Genomic DNA, 16,581 nt, shown 5'->3' with positions numbered 1-16,581 from the left:
TCCTCTGGAAGCAGAACACCAAGCCTGGCACAGAGCTCCCCAACCCCTTCAATAAACGACCGTGTGTCTTCTATTTTATTCTTATTTCTACACTTACATAGTGCTCCCTTAGTGCCAGGCACTGTTCTAGATGCTTTAAGTCCTCCCTGTGAGGAGACTACAATAATCAGCCCATGTTTGATCTCGATGAGTCTTAGGAGAGGGAGAGATCGGGAGCAGGGATGAACAAGGAATGAGGGAACAGCCAGGGAGGAGGGAGGACACGGCCTAGCTCCTACCCCGAAAGACAGGCCCTTGGCTGCAGCAATGGATAGAAAGGAGAGGTCAGCGGGGCCAGAAGAGAATGCCGTCAGCTAGGCACAGTACATGATTCAGACTCCGTCCATCCCCAGGGCAGTGGGGAGCCACTGAAGGCTGCTAAGCAGGAGAGGAGCAGGTGCACCTGCCAGAAAGTCCACTCCAGCTTGTGTGCGGAGAAGGGCCATGGGTTCAGGCCCGAGGTGGATGGCTGGGTTGGGAGGGCCGGTGCTGCTGGAGGAGAGGGGCAGACTCAGCCCTGTGTGGGAGGTAGAGGTGGTGAACTTGCTGATGGATGGGTGGGGGGGGGTTGGGAGGCAGAAGTGGCCTCAGGCTGGGCAGTGGGTGGACGGTGGCGCCAGGAAGATCACGTGCCCCGCCACGCTGTGGACACGACGAGTCCGAGCAGGTGGGGGGCCCCTGGGGGGCATCTAGGAGGCAGGTGTTCTAGTGGCCTGGAGCTCAGAAGGAAGGCTCGGGTTAGAGACAGGCCTGAGGGTCATCAGCTGTGTCTGAGGCCCAGGGGGTTGTGCAGAGAGAGACAAAGCCTTGCCTGAGAGAGCCAGGAGGGGGCTGAAGACCACCGTCTTGGGGACAGGCTGGCCACTTTATGGCAGTGTGAACAGCATGTTAGCTGTACCTACACTGAGTCCCAGCTGCCAATGGGAACCCTGCAAAGGCAGGAGGCCCCACGAGGAGCCTGGAAGCCACGCTTCAGAAGGTCCCCAGAGGCCCCAGGGAGAAGGCGGAGCCTGAGGGACTCAAGCATCCAGACACCACGTGGTCAGGAGCAGCAGCTGATCCCCATCACTTGCAAGCCCATTTCTCTGCTCAGCACTTAGTCCTTGTGGCTTACCACATGCACACGTGTCCTATGCATTGTCCAAGGGCCCCCCAGGACGCCAGCGTCCACAAGGCCGGAGGCTGTGTCCACCACCCTGTTCATTGCTGGGGCCCTAGAACCTAGTATGTGCTCAGCAAACAGCGGAGGGGCCAGGGGTATTTGCTGAATGCAGCCATCCCTGATGAAGACGGGGACACAGCTCCCCCCCAAAGCTGGAATTATCCATCTCTCACAGCCGAATAAACACTGACCAATTCTGGCTCAGAATCTCCTTAGATTCCTTAATGCAGGCCCTGAACTTGGCCACCCGGGGAAACTGCAGAGAGCCGGTAGTCGGGGCATTACCATGATTATGGTCCTGGCCTCAGGACACTGATTAGATTTTGGTTGTCTTGGTGACAGCCGTGGCTCCCAGCGGGCCTGCTTCCTGAGGTCCGTGGAAGGCACCATGAATGCCCCTGCACGTCCCCAGTTCCTCCAGCCGTTAGAGACCATGCCCTGCGCCCTTCTGCCCGTGGCTCCGACCCCCACTGACTGGCCTCAGTCTGGGTCATACCAAACTCTGCCTCGCACTTAAACTTCACTGACTCGCTTAACCCTGACTTCAACCCGAAGAATATGGCAGATGCAGTATCACCCCCACGGCAGACACAGGGAAACTGATGCCCAGAGGTTCAGGAACTGGCCCAAGGATGTACTGCTAGTAAGCGATGGGCCTGGATTTGAACCCAGACCTTCTGGCTCTGGAGTCTGTGGTCCAGAGCCTGGCACGGAGGAAGCAGCCACAAGTTTGCTCCTTCTGTGCACATCTGTCTGTCCCTCCTGGCAAGCCCCATGTAGAAGATGTGGTCCAACACTCCCCCGGCAGGGAGGGAAACCAAGGCGCAGCGGCATTCCAAAATCATCCAAGGTGACAAAGGGGGAAGCGACTGGGCTGGAAGTGGTTTCTGGCCCTTTTGGCCCAGCCTTCATCTGTGAAATTGTCTCAACAGTGACCAGGACTTTGCCCCCTGGGCCAACCCAAAGCCAGGCCAACCAGGTCCGCACAGGGAAGAGCTCCCTGTTCACTTTCTGTCTGCAGACAGGCACTGCGGGGAGGGGTCTCTCCCCGGAGCTCTTCCTGTTGTCCGCAGCCCCCCACCCCATATTATTCCTGGCATGGTCAGGGACACACAGACGTGTGGGGCCACTCACGTGGGCAGGGACTCTGGAGTGTCCAAGACACAGAAGCCTAACTCTGGGCCTGAGCGCGCAGGCTCTGCCCTGACCATCTGACAGGCCTTGGTAGCTGGGGGTCCTCTCAGGGCTTCCGTCTCCTCATCTGTGAAGTGAGGGCAGAACCACTTGCCTCGCGGGTAGTGCAAGGAGAGGCGAAGACCATGGTGGGGCTTCGGAAGAGGCACTGGGACAGCGAGGATGAAGCAGGGGGCAAAAGCTCATCTCCAAGCACCAAGTAAAGGCTCTGAGACCCTGAGGACATGACAGTGCCCATGACAGCCACATCAGGTTTCACGGGGGTGCACGGAAGGAAGGAAGAGAAAGCTGGGCTCCAAAGGGCAAAACGGACTCATTCACAAGAAGTTCCAAAGGAGACAAACTGATCTTAGGGTCAGAAGTCAGGGAAGTGTCCCTGGCGGAGGCGGGGAACACAGAAGGGGTTGGGCAGGAACGTAGCTTCCGGGGCACTGGTCAAGCTCTGTTTCTAGGTGGCGTTCTGCACCCATGTGCACACATCAGGAAAAGTCACGAAGCTGTGTGCCCGTCAGCACTTAAGCCGCGCTAAGGGGGAAAAGGGAAAAAGGAGGAGAGAGGCCATGCCCTTCAGGCTCAGGGCCCCCAGGGCCCCCACAGAACCTGCAGTCTTCTCTGGACAGCACTTCCAGCCCCCCTCGGCCTTTGCTGGGGCCACCAACCCTCTACTCACCTGCCTCGGCTCTTGCTGCTCACAGCCACCCCTCCCTCACCCAGAGGTGACTCAAGGATCTAAGGGAACTCAGACACATGACAATGACAGACCCATATGACATGACACATGATAGCACAGTGGGCCCCGGGCCAGTCCTGACAGGCAGCCTCCACTTTGTCACATCCTCGAAGGCCTGGGCATTGCTAGGTCTCTCAAAGTTTCAAAAAGAAGCTAGAAATCCAGATTTCTATGCCTATTTTCCTGATTTTTTAAAATTTGGACAACAGTCCCAGTTTTAAAACCCATACCACACATTTGTGGTCCCTCTTTGGCTTCCCACCACCCCCTGACATCCTCCAGGGTGGGTGGGTGTCCCGAGATGCCACCACCAAGACGCACAAGCAGCAACAGGTGGGACGCCACAGCTTCCCTGTGCACCGGCACCCCTAAAGGCAAAGGGTTGCCTTTTCAAACGTCCCCTGCCCTCTGTCCCTATTACCTCTTGCTCATCACGGGATGTGGCTGTCATGGTGATGAGGAGTGGGGCTCGAGAACTGCCCCCCCATCACCTGCTCTTTGTGGCTGAGTAGCATCCCGGGGGCAAGGGAGGATCCTCAAAATTCTGCAAGCCCCCTGCCTTCCTCCTTCATAGGGGAGGACGCTGCCCTGTCAACCCTGTGCTCTCCCAGCCCTGCTCCACCTGTCCCCAAATGTGCCACAGTGTCCCCTCTCAGTGCCCACCTCCTATGCCACTCCCCGCGGGACACTGCTGCTCAAACTCTGCTCTTTCCTCAGCCTTTCCTCCGGCTGTCCCTCTGTCCCAACATCCTTGCCAGTCTCAGGAGTAGTGAGCTGGGCCTTCTTTCCTCTCCTTTTCCAGACTGGAAGTTCCTCCAGGCCAGAGACTGTGCCTTACTCATGCGTCTGTGTGAACAGAGGAGGCAGCCATCCAAGGGCGGCTGCAGTGAAGTCGGCCTTCACCCTCTGGGTGCGGTCCCCCCTCCCTCCAGGTCCTCCTCAGCTCCTGCTCTCCTCACTGCCTAGAACGCCGGCCCATACTCACAGCCAGTGACTAACCCGTGCACAGGGACGTCAGCAGCACGTCTCATATCCACGATTCTAGCTATTTTCACAGGAACTGGAGACGAGAGAGGCAAAGTGAGTCATAGCCGCATTTAATGGATAAGGAAAATAAGACCCAAACGGCAAAAGGACCTGCCCCAGATTGCAGAGCAAGTAGGTTGCCGAGCTGAGATTGATATGTACATTTTTTTTTCCAATTTATGTGGCTCCAAGACTGGCGTCAAAGAAAAGTCACGGAAAATGCACATAGGAACAGGTATAGGAACATAAATACTGAATAAAATGGAATTCAAAGCAACAAAGTATAAAGGAGAAAAAGATGGTTGTTTTATGATAAAAGGAGCAATTCACCAAGAAGTTATAAAAATCATGAACCCTCCTTCTACTCATATATTCTACTTATATGCACCAAACAATATGGCTTTGAAAATAAAGCAAAAAAAAAAATTTTCAAGAAAAGGTCAAGGAGAAATGAACAGATCCTCTACCAGAGCGGGAGATAAATCAGATAGAGAAAAACACACAAAAACAGAAAATATGAATGATGTAATGATCAAGTTTGATCTCACAGATTTCTAAAACTTTACACCCACCAGAAAATATACATCTTTTCAAATATAAGAAGAATATACAGAAAAACTGACCAGAGGAATCTTACAAGGACCTCAACAAATTCTCCATCATCGATATCACACATGCCATAAATATTGGGACACTGCTGCTCAAACTCTGCTCTTTCCTCAGCCCTGCCCCCCGCTGTCCCTCTGTCCCAACATCCTTGCCAGTCTCGGGAGTAGTGAGCTGGGCCTTCTTTCCTCTCCTTTTCCAGACTGGAAGTTCCTCCAGGCCAGAGACTGTGCCTTACTCATGCGTCTGTGTGAACAGTGGATGTGGGGGAGGCAGCCATCAAGGGGCGGCCGCAGTGATCCCGTAATCACACACAATGAAATTAGACTCCAACAACAAAGATAACTTTAAAAAAAATCACACACCCTAAAAAAAATTCTGAAGTGCATAACGCTTGTAATCGAATGGGAAATTGTAAATTATTTTAGCAGTGAATGACATTGTGTAACAAGACCCGTGGAATGAAGCCAAAGGAGCACTCAGAGGAAAAAAAATGATAGCCACTTAGCCTGAAGCAGATTTACTAGAAAACAAGAAAGGCTGAAAACAAGTGTTAGCCTCAAACAAGGAGTCTCAGAATGGAATAAACTTTGATGGACAGTAATGTAGGAGAGAGATCTGGAGGTTTTGGCTGGCAAGCCCAGTGTGAGCTCCAAGGGGGATGTGGCCACTCAGAAGCATGATTGCAGGTTGTATCAACAGAGGTATGGGCTCCAAATCCAAGGAGATGATAGTCTCCCTCCCCCTGTGACTGGGCAGGTGGAAGCAGGCAATGGGTTTGACTTTGACCAACTGGATCATATCTAAAGCCAGACTGAATTCTTTACAATTCCCTGAATCAGGAAGAATGACCAAGAGAACTGTGACTCTGTATTCCGCGTAAGAGAAATACTGGGCTCAGGTTGGAGGGAGCTGGTTACAACTTCCGACGGGCAGAACAGGAGCCAGAAACATGAATGCTACTGGAAAGTTAATTTGGCTAAATCTCAGGAAAGATGTTCTCCCAGTTAGAGCTGTCCAGCTGTGAAAATGTGGCTTCTGGAAGGCCTACACTCCATCTCCAGATGCAAGACTGTTAAGAGGCTGTAGCTCCATGGGCTTGGAGGGCTGCCTGTCCACAGATCTGGTGTCTCTCCTCTCCAGAGAAGTTCTGTTGAAAAGGCAGAACACTCCTGGCTTAGGAAAACCTCAGGGCTACCCCAGTTCTCCAAAATGGAGGCTGTGCTCCCTCACTTCTGACCAAGAAATGTAGTTCTTTTAGACGCTACTCCTTGGGCTGGATGACTCAGAACAGCAGTTAAATGCACAGGCTTCCAGGTCAGCAGCCTCGGGGTTGAATCCAGACTCTGCCTCTTGGGAGTTATGTCACCCAGATCAGTCTCTACCCTGAGCCTCAGTTTCCTCCTCGGGGAAATGGGGAAGCACCCACTCATCTACCCACCTTCAGCCAGCTCAGTGCCTGATGTGGACAGGGGTCCTCTTCCACACCCCCCACCCCCGTGCTTTGGTGCGTCCTGTCTGTGGCCGGGAAGGCGCTTGTTGGTAAAATGATGCGTACAATGATTGGATCGCCTGAAACACCATCCTGGCCTGACCACATCCACATGATGTGTTCAAACACCGTGGTAAGGACCGAGGATGCTGGAGCTGCCGGGTTCACAGCCGTGCTCTGCCACCTGTGTGGCCCTGGACAAGTTCGTCAACGACTCTGTGCCCGTTTCTTCGTCTGTAAAGTCTGGTTGAGAGCAGTTCCTACTCTGTAAGCTCATTTTAAAAGGTGAATGAGATACTTGCGGGCGTCTGGTTTCTGTTCTACCTCCCGGACCCGTGTTCCTACCCCTCTCCTGTCTTGCTCAATTCCATCCAACCCCAGCAGTTTCCTTGGGTGTCAGACACACCAAGCTCCTTCCCACCCCAGGGCCTTTGCACCTGCTGCTCCCTCTGGGGGAATCACTCTCTTGGAAATCCACATGTCCCCTTACCTCGGGTCTTAGCTCAAAAGTCACCTCTCTCCCTAGACTGTCAGCTCCATGAGGGCCCTTGCTTCTGTGTCACTGCTGTGTCCCCTGCCCCTAACATGTTTGCTGAGTGTCAGCCCAAAGACATGTGTGTACCTGTTACTTTTAGGGGCGCAGTCAGTCCCTTTATAAACATGCTGCTCGGAATGAGTCCTTCCCCTTTAGGAAATGTTCCACCAAACCCAGGGGGGCCAAGCTCTCTTCCCCTCACATGGACCCACTTCCTCCCTCTCTCCCTGTGGCAGGGAGGAGGTGGTGGTGGCAGGGGGGGCGCGGGGGGGGGGCGCGGGGGGGGGGAGACTCAGATGCCAGCCCAGCTGGTGATCCTCTCCAGTGAGCCGGCACCCAGGCCTGCTCGAGCGAAGCGTGTGGATCTCTAAAGCAACCTCAAGAATGCCACGTGGGCCCCTAGAGTGAGAATGAGTCAGTTGGAACCAAACCTGAAATCTCAGAGGCATGGCCACTTGTTGGAAAGGCAAAGACATGCATGTTTAGACAGATCTGTGCGCCCAGAGCCAGGGACAAGCCACAGGCCAGGAAGTGGGGTCAGTGGGGTGGACAAGACCTTCCCTGTGGTTCCTTCCACCTGGCCCGTTCTTCCCCAGGCCTCTGCCCTGCAACTTCCTAAATGTCCCTCTTCACAGAGGCTCCCCCCCTAGTCCACCCTGCCCCTGCTTCCCTTTTTCTCCTGGTCCTGACGGGATACTGCAAGTCCCTGTTCTCCTGTGTGAAGTCTGGGGGCGCTGGGCAGGTCTCAGAATTCACAGTAACTCAAATTATAGAAAGGTCATCTGGTATAAAATCCCACCTGACATAACCACCCTGTCCCCCAGTCCCACCCCCCCCCCCCGCAGGCCATGGGTCCAGCACTCCCTGGATCGTTCACAATAATTCCTCTGCAGCGAGACACACAAGCATTCGAGTCAGGGATGATAAACAAACACACCGAAGTGCCTCGTGATTAGTTCAGCTCAGGTCTTGCTTCCCATCAAGTCATGGAAAAACTTTCAGTTTCCAGAGCCTGCAGATTTCAGCATTAGAAATAAGGGGGGGGGGTGGGTACATCTGCCTGTATTTGTTTGCTTGCATATTGCCTGTCTTCTCAATTAGAATTGAAACTCCAGGAAAGCAAAGACTTTGTCCACTGCTCTATCGGGAGCTCTTGGAACATACAGGTGCTTGATAAATAGTCGAAGAAATGAATGAGCAAGCCAGGGGCTAGGTATGGAGAAGTGATTGTCCTAAGAAGAGAAACAGCAATCGCTGAGCTGTGGGCAAGGTACCTATGAAAATTATCTCATGAACAACCCCCCTCCAAAATACCCATTTTAGTGACAAGCAAACTGAGGCTTAGAGAGGTTCAGCAACTTGCTCAAGATCACACAGATAGGAAATAGCAAGGTCTAAAATTGAACCCAGGGCCCTCCGCCCCCCCCGCCCCGGTCTGCAAACCTGGGCTCTTCTCTGCTTTGGGCTCAGAGAAGCAGTGACTTCCTGGAAGTCACACATCAAGGCCACGACCTGTCTGATGCGGGATGCTCTGGCCACTGCAAGACCCCTCAGTCTCCACTGGGCTTCTGGTCCACGCTCTTGCAAGGGCAAGTTCATATGATGTGCAGGCAAGCCACTGGCCTCTCTTTTTTTTTTTTTTAAGATTTTATTTATTTATTTGAGAGAGAGAGAATGAGAGATAGAGAGCATGAGAGGGAAGAGGGTCAGAGGGAGAAGCAGACTCCCTGCTGAGCAGGGAGCCTGATGCGGGACTTGATCCCAGGACTCCAGGATCATGACCTGAGCCAAAGGCAGTCGCTTAACCAACTGAGCCACCCAGGCACCCGCCACTGGCCTCTCTTCTAGCCTAGCCAGGGGAATTCTGGCCAGAAGTGACCGGCCAGGTCTCTGACCATGAGGAATGCTCAGAAAGATGTCCCTCCTGCTAACACGAGCAAACTGGCACAATGGGAAGGAACGCAGGCTGGAAAGAAAAACAGATTCAAATCCCTCCCTGTCATTCCCAGATATAGTGCTTCTGCCAAGGCCACTGCACACATTCCTGGGTCTGTTTCCTCCCTGGCAAAAATGGGTACATTAAATCCCATCCAATGGGGTTCATCTATTTACTTAACAAACACATAGTGCTCATTCCATGCCATCTGGACGCTTGACAGTTACTTGTTCATTTAATCATCACTATGGTGGTATAAAGTAGTCACTATCATTTCATAAATGGGGAGACTGAGGTCCTGAGAAATCAGTCAATTGTAAACCTAGCGTTTGAACCTGGGCAATCTGGCTCCAGAGTCCATGCTCTTAACCTCCAAGTGGTACTTCTTAATGGGCAAAAAGAGTCATGAACATTTGTTGTGACGTATTATGCACTGGAAATTCTGTCAAGTATCTTAAAAAACATGATGTCCTCAACCCTCATGAAAGTCCAACTTGACAAATGTGAAGCACCCAGGGGGTGGGGAGAGGGCGGCAGGATGGCTTCTGTCCCTGCCTGGCTCCCAGGTACAATCAAAGGCAGCTGAGGGCAGTGGGCCACTTGACCCCAAACTCTCTCCTCGGTCCTGGAGGTAGAGGGGTAGGGACGTAGGGAGAGGAGGGGTCCAGGATAGGCTCTCCCGTCACTTCCTTGACAGTGCATTTCAGCTCCGTTTCTAAATCAGAGCAGCAGGAAACTGACTGCCTCAGGGGACCACCTCCCTGCCCCGGCCTGACCTTTCTGCACCCCTGGGATCGTGCTGTATAAGACACATCAGTTCCTGAGTCACTGCCCAGAATCTGGAAATCCTCAGGTCATCCCAGACCTGCTGGTAACTGGGTGTGTGGTAACCAGGGTGACTGACTCACTAGCCGTTTTCCCTCCTTGCCCCTCTCCCATGGCCCCCCTCCAGATTTGGCTCTGGAGTTCCCCTGTGGAGCCCAGGAATCTGCACTGTGATTTTTGGGGGGCTCAGGCAAAGGTGAAGTGCACCAGGCCATGCTCCTCAGCACGGCATTCAAGGCCTTCCACAACATGGCCAGACCCACCTTCCCATCCATGTCTGGCTTCTCCCTCGTTCCCAGCACCACTGGAGCAATGCTCGGTAGGAGCCCAGCGGGTGCTAATGCATGAGCGGATGGCTAGGGCAGGCTGCCTCCCATTCCACACCTCAGCATCCTCACCTGTAGCCATGGGGCAGGTGAACAGCGCTCAAGGGGCCTTTGCAGGACCTTGAATGCCCTGACTGTGGGGGGACACCCTAGACAAATGTATACCTCACCCTCAGTCTCCCCATGGGACTTTAGGATTTTAATAAAGGCACTGATGTCCCAGGAAATACCCATGCTTCTAAAAGGCCACCCTTAGGGGAGGAGCTACAGGGGTGGAACCTCACAGAGGGCTGGGGGAGAACAGAGGAGAGGCTAGGACTCCAGCAGGATCAGGGCTGGCCCGGGAGCCCTCAGCAAATCCCAACAGCAGGACTGAGTGTGCCTGGTCCTCAGTCTTGCCTGATCTAAGAAATCCAAAGTGTGTGTGTGTGTGTGTGTGTGTGTGTGTTTTAAAATCCAGATTCCTGGATTTACTAAATCTGAACCTCACTGAAGGCAGCCTGGGAATCTGCCTTTTAATAAAATCCCCTGGATAATTTGTTTATGGGATAGTTTGACAAATACCGTGGACAGGTGGAAAACAGCAGGCTCTGGCGTCAGACTGCCGGCTTCGAATCCTGCCACACACTTTGCAGGCAGGAGTCACCTGGGGCAAACTAGCTCAACTGTCCGGGGCCTCAGCGTCCTCATCTGAAAAACGGACTGATCCACACATCGCACCGACCAAAACGGTTGTTTAGCGACTTAACTCAGAATACTTTCAAAGTTCCCGACAGAACCTGTACAAAATGAGTCCAGTAAATATTTGATCCCTATTATAATTAGGTCTATCCAATATTCAAATAAGGAGAGAAAGGGTCCACGGGACCCGGGTTCCCCAGACGCCTCCACCGAGTCACCAAGTTCATTTTTCAGAACTCCCCCTCCCCTCGACCGTTGGTCCTCACCCACTTCCTGCTCTCGGGGCAGGGGGTGATCTCCGGGACCAGGGGGCTGCCTGGCCCGAACCCCGCCTGACCCCACGCTCGCGACGTCCTCGAGTCCCCGAGGGGCCGTCTCCCCTGGCGTCTCCCGGTCCGTGCGAGTCTGAGGGGGCGCGCCGGGGATCCCCGGCTCCGCGCGCCCGCTGCCCCCCCCACCTCTTAGCCCCCCCCCCGCCCCCGACCACCGGGCAGAGCCGGCCACCGCTCCAGGCGCGGGGAGGGGCGGGCTCCGGGCGGCCCCCGATGGGGTCGGGGTGGCCCCGGCGGTCCCCGCTGCCCCTGGTCCCGCCAGCGGCCGCGCCCCTCCCCGCGCCGATTCCCCGCTTACGCCCCGCGCGCGGGCCCCGCATCCTACCTGCGCGCCCCGGGTCCATTCGCCGCGCCGGCGCCCGAGCGGGAAGTGGGGGACCCTCGGGCCGCCAGTCCTGCCCGTGCCGCGCGGGGCTTTCCTGAGCGCGCCAGCCGGCCCGCCCCGGCTTCCTGCGCCCCGCCCCGCCGCCGGCGCCGCCCTACGCCCCCGCCGCCCTCCCCGGCGCCCGGCCCCCGCCAGCGGCCCAGGCACCGCGCTCCGCGCCTTCTGCGGCCGGCCGCCGACCTCGCAGTGGGCGACCCCGACCACCCCCCCCGGCCCGCCCCCCTGGGCGCGCGGCCGCCCCCGCGGAGAACTCCGCAGTGCTTCCCCCTGGCTCGCGGAATAAAGTCCCAGCTCCTGCTGGGGCCTGCCGGACGGCCCCAGGCCCCCGGACGCACTTTGCCGAAGGGCAGGTGCATCTGGGGCTGGGGCTGGGGCGGGGCGGGCCAGGGGTGGAGGGGGGTGCTGTTGGGCAGCTCTCTTCCTTCTCCGCGTCCCAACAGCCTGGCTTCTGGCTTCTGCTAAGTGCCCGTGGGTGTTTTTCCTTCTAATATTTACTGAGCGCCTACCATATGCTAGGCGCCACAAGAATTTAGATAGTGAAACAACCCTTATATCAATAATAGCTAGTACAATCTGGCAGGCTCTGCATGTAGTAACTCATTTGATCCTCACAACTACCTTATGAAGAAGCTATATTACTATCACTCATTTTTTTACAGACGGGGAAACTGAGGCACAGAGGGCCAACTTGCTGAGAATTACTTAGCAGGTGTGGGATTTGAACCCAGGTGCCATAGACCATTAACCACTGGACACCAAAAAAGCCCCAGGGGAGCCAGACGGTGGGGAAGAACACTGAGGAGTAAAGTATTTCCGGTAACAAGAGGTCCCAATGAAAAAGTAAAACAGGGGCGCCTGGGTGGCTCAGGAGTTAAGCGTCTGCCTTCGGCTCAGGTCATGGTCTCAGGGTTCTGGGATCGAGCCCCACATCCGGCTCCCTGCTCAGCGGGAAGCCTGCTTCTCCCTCTCCCACTCCCCCTGCTTGTGTTCCCTCTCTCGCTGTGTCCCTCTCCGTCAAATAAATAAAGTCTTAAAAAAAAAAAGAAGGGCGCCTGGGTGGCTCAGTTGGTTAAGCGACTGCCTTCGGCTCAGGTCATGATCCTGGAGTCCCGGGATCGAGTCCCGCATCGGGCTCCCTGCTCAGCAGGGAGTCTGCTTCTCCCTCTGACCCTCTTCCCTCTCATGCTCTCTATCTCTCATTCTCTCTCTCTCAAATAAATAAATAATATCTAAAAAAAAAAAAAAGTAAAACAGAGAGGGACCTATAAGGCCAGTGGGGCCGGTGGTTGAAAGATTTCCCTGATGAGGAGATATTTGAGCTGATATTTGAGAGAATATAGGGGAAGACTAATTTAGGGAGCGAAAATAGCATGTGCAAAGCCCTGGGGTGGCATGTTGGAGGAATTGTCTGAAGGCTAGCTTGGCTGGAGAGCCTTGAGGAGGGGAGAATGGGAGGAGGTGAAGTAAGAGATGTGCAGACTCAGGCTGGGTAGTGCTGGGGACCCAAAGAGTAATTGGACCCCATTTAGTCTCAAAGAGCTCCTGGTCTTAGAGTAGAGACAAGCTCCTCAGAGCCAAGGACAGCACAGTGGGGTTGCTGTGGTTGGGGGGTGAGCCGGGGAAGCAGGAAGTAAGGGTTGGCTTCCTGGAGGAGGGGACACGGTACTTCCATTCTCTTTCATTATTCTTTATGCCCTCACTCTTTCTTGGCCCTGTTGCCTAACCCTATGATAAGTGCTGAGGACACAGCTATGAAGATACAAAATAAACATGATCCTTGCTCTCTGACCTTATAACTCAAGTATGTGTCAGTAGACTGTAGAGAGTCTGGGAGTCGAGGATGGCTTCCTGGAGGAGGTGGCCTCTGATGGTCCCTCCACAAGTCAATGCGGGAGAGAGAGGGAGAAAAGGGAAAGGCATTCAGGCAGAGGGGATGGGGTGAGCAAATACCTGGAGGTGAGAAAGACTACAATTATTCAGTATCTATGCACTGATGCCTCCATGTGCCAGGCCCTGAGCTGGGAGGTGGGGAGAGTGAGAAATACAGACCCATCTCCCGCTTTCCTAGCCCTGGGGGTCTGGCTCGGGGCCTGACAAATAAGAACCACAAGCAGTTGGGTGTAATGAGCACTGGAGGGGGGCAGCCCAGGCAGACAGGCAGAGAGGCCTCAGCAAGGACAGGAAGCTTGGCCAGACAAGCTGAGAATTCCAACAGGTCAGATGGGGATTCTGCATTTCACATGAATTCCATGAAGAGCAACCCGGGCAGCTGTAGACATTGCCTTCACTGAGGAATGTTTGATCCTGCCTGGAAAAGCTTGCACACATAGCTTGCACACACATTCACACCCATCCTTGCAACCACTCACTCACATTCCCCAAACACGTTCAGTCATGGACTCACTCATCCACACACACACACCCCTGCACACATTCATACTCATCCACGCTCATTCATTCACCCATATGTTAGCATTGACTTACACTCATCCACACACTCCACGCATTCACACTGATGCACACTCACAGCACCACACACATTCACACCCACACACAGGGACTCAAACTCATACACAGCGGGGGTCAGGGGCAACAACCCCCAGGCAGTGGAAAATCCACGTATAATTTTTGACTCCCCAAATACCTAACTACTAATAGCCTACTGTTGATGGGAAGCTTACCGTTATGTGTAATCAACATAAACAGTAGATTAGCCCATGTTTTGCATATCATACGTATTATATACTGTATTTTTAGAATAAAGTAAGCTAGAGATGCCTGGGTGGCTCAGTCGATGAAGCGTCTGGCTTTTGATTTCGGCTCAGGTCATGATCTCAGGGCCATGAGATGGAGCACCAAGTCGGGCTCCCCACTTGGCATGGAGTCTGCTTTCCCTCTTGCTTCTCTCCCCCACCTCCTCACTTGCACTCATGTGTGCTCTCTATCTCAAAATAAATGAGCGCGCGAGAGAGCACACATGCATAATGACTTGTATCCATCAATATAAATTTTGACAAGTTATGTTTTTATTTTGTTTATTTAAAAATATGTGTTAAAATTCCCCTGTGATTTCTTCTTATTCTATGTGTTATTTAGAAGTGTGCTTTTCATTCTCCAAATATTTTGGGATTTTCCATCTCTCTATTTTTTTAAGGGGGGGAGGGGCAGAGGGAGAAGGAGAGAAAGAATCCTAAGCAGGCTCTATGCCCAGCGTGGAGCCCGACAAGGGGCTCGATCTCGATCTCACGACTCTGAGATCATGACCTAAGCCTAAATCAAGAGTCGGATGCTTAACCAACTGAGCCACCCAGTTGCCCCAATCTCTTTCTATTTCTGATTTCTAATTTACTTCTGTTGTAGACTAAGTGTATACTTTATGTGATTTCTAATCTTTTAAATTTGTTGAAGTTTGTTTTATGGTCCAGAATGTGGTCTGTCTTGATGAATGTTCCATGTGAAGTGTTCTGTGAGTGTCAGTTAGATCCAGTTGATTGATAGCACTGTTTGGTTTAGCCATATACTTACTGATTTTTGCTTCATGGATCTGTCAGTTACTGAAGAGGTGTGAAGTCTCCAACTTCCATTATTATTAGTATCCAATAATTATTATTACCCAAATAATAGTGGATTTGTCTACTTCTCCTTGCAGATTGATCAGTTTTTGCCTTATATATTTTGACACTCAGTTGTTAGATGCATTTTGTATGTATTTTGACACTTGGTAGTTAGATGCATAACATTAAGGATTGTTAGGTCGTCTTGGAGAACAGACCCTTTTATCATTATATAATATCCTCTTTTATCCCTGCTAATATTCCTTGTTCTGAAGTCTGCTTTGTCTGAAGTTAATATGGCTACAGCTTTCTTTTGATGAATGTTAGCATGGTATATCTTTCTTTATCCCATTAGTTTTCACTTGTACATGTATACATTTGAAATGGGTTGCTGGTAGACAAAATGCAGTTGGGTCTTGTTTTTTAATCCACTCTGACAGTCTCTGCATTTTGGTTGATGTATTTAGAGCATCCACATTTGCAGTGAGTATCAATGTAATTGATACTGTTAGGACTACTATCTACCATATTGGTAACTGTTTCATATTCATTGCACTTACTTTTTTTCTTAAAAAACATTCTCTTTTCTGCTTTCTCTGGTCTTCACCGAGCATCTTATATGATTAAATTTTCTCTCCTCCTTTAGCATATCAATTATACTTCTTTTTAAAAAAGTGTGATGCTTGTCATATAATTTGCAATATGTATTTACAACTTAATCTAAATTCACTTTCAAACAACGCTATATTGTGTTACAAGTAGTGCAAGTACCTTATAACAAAGTTTTCTCAATTCTTTCCTCCCATCCCCTATAACATTGCTGCCATTCATTTCACTTATCCATATGCTATAATCACCCAATACTATTATTACTTTGAATAGTTATCTATTAGGTCAATTAGGATTTTTTTACAATTTAATTTTTAATTTTCCTTAGTTTATTTCTTCTCTGACATTCTTCTTTATGTAGATCTGAGGTTCTGACAATATTTTCTTTCTCTCCAAAGAACTTCTTTTAACATTTCTTGGAAGTCACATCTATTGGCAACAAATTTCCTTGGTTTCTGTTTGTTTGAGAAAGTCGTTACTTTTCCTACACTTTTGAGGGGTAATTTCACTGGATGCTGAATTCCAGGTTGGTGGTCTTTTCCTTCAATACTTAAATTTTTCACTCCACTCTCTTCTTGCTTGCCTGGTTTTGACAAGATGTCTGTTTCTTCATAGATAAGGATTTTTTCCCCCTTACTAGCTCCTTTTAAGATTTTTTCTTTGCCTTTGGTGTTCTGCAGTTTAAATATGATATGCCTAGATACAGATCCTTTGATATTTATCTTGCTTGGCCTCATTCTTTTTTCTCTCTACATATCAGTGTGGGAAATTTCTATTGACATACCCTTAAGCTCACCGGGCTGTGTCCAGTCAACTCATGTGCCTACCAAGGGTGTTACGCATATCCATTATAGTGTGTTTTTTCCTAACATTCCTTTCTGATTCTTTCTTAGAGTGTCAATTTCTCTGCTTGCGTGGTGTCTACTTTTTCCTTTAGGTCCTTTAAGATACTAATTTGTAGTTACTTCCAATTCCCTTCCTGTCTGATAAGTCTCAAGTCTGTATCATATCTGAGTCTGGTTCCTATGGTTGCTTTATCTTTTCAGACTGTGTTTTTTCTTGCCTTTTAGTATATCTTGTAAATTTTTGTTGAAAGCCAGGCGCGATATGTTGCATAATAGGAACCAAGATAACTGGGCTGCCAGTGTG

General features: G+C 51.6%; 1 protein-coding gene across 4 annotated transcripts in view; it reads right to left on the bottom strand.

The window, feature by feature from the left end:
* The window catches only part of IL4R (interleukin 4 receptor), a 37,226-nt gene extending 25,909 nt beyond the window's left edge, over positions 1 to 11,317 (bottom strand). For 3 of the 4 annotated variants that reach the window (XM_028110308.2, XM_028110307.2, XM_028110312.2), the window contains exon 1: positions 11,210 to 11,317. The gene's annotated coding sequence lies outside the window, so the exon portion shown is untranslated. Of the gene's footprint in view, positions 1 to 10,435; positions 10,629 to 11,209 lie in introns of those variants that run through there. The other variant, XM_028110310.2, reaches the window with a different exon arrangement.
* Positions 11,318 to 16,581: the final 5,264 nt, after the last annotated feature.

This window comes from Eumetopias jubatus, unplaced genomic scaffold (genome assembly GCF_037043125.1).
Source record: "Eumetopias jubatus isolate StellerSeaLion01/CBP00866 unplaced genomic scaffold, mEumJub1_p1.0 scaffold_12, whole genome shotgun sequence".
Classification (NCBI taxonomy): domain Eukaryota; kingdom Metazoa; phylum Chordata; class Mammalia; order Carnivora; family Otariidae; genus Eumetopias; species Eumetopias jubatus.
Note: the sequence above shows the minus strand (reverse complement) of the source record. Positions and strands in the feature narration are given on the sequence as shown.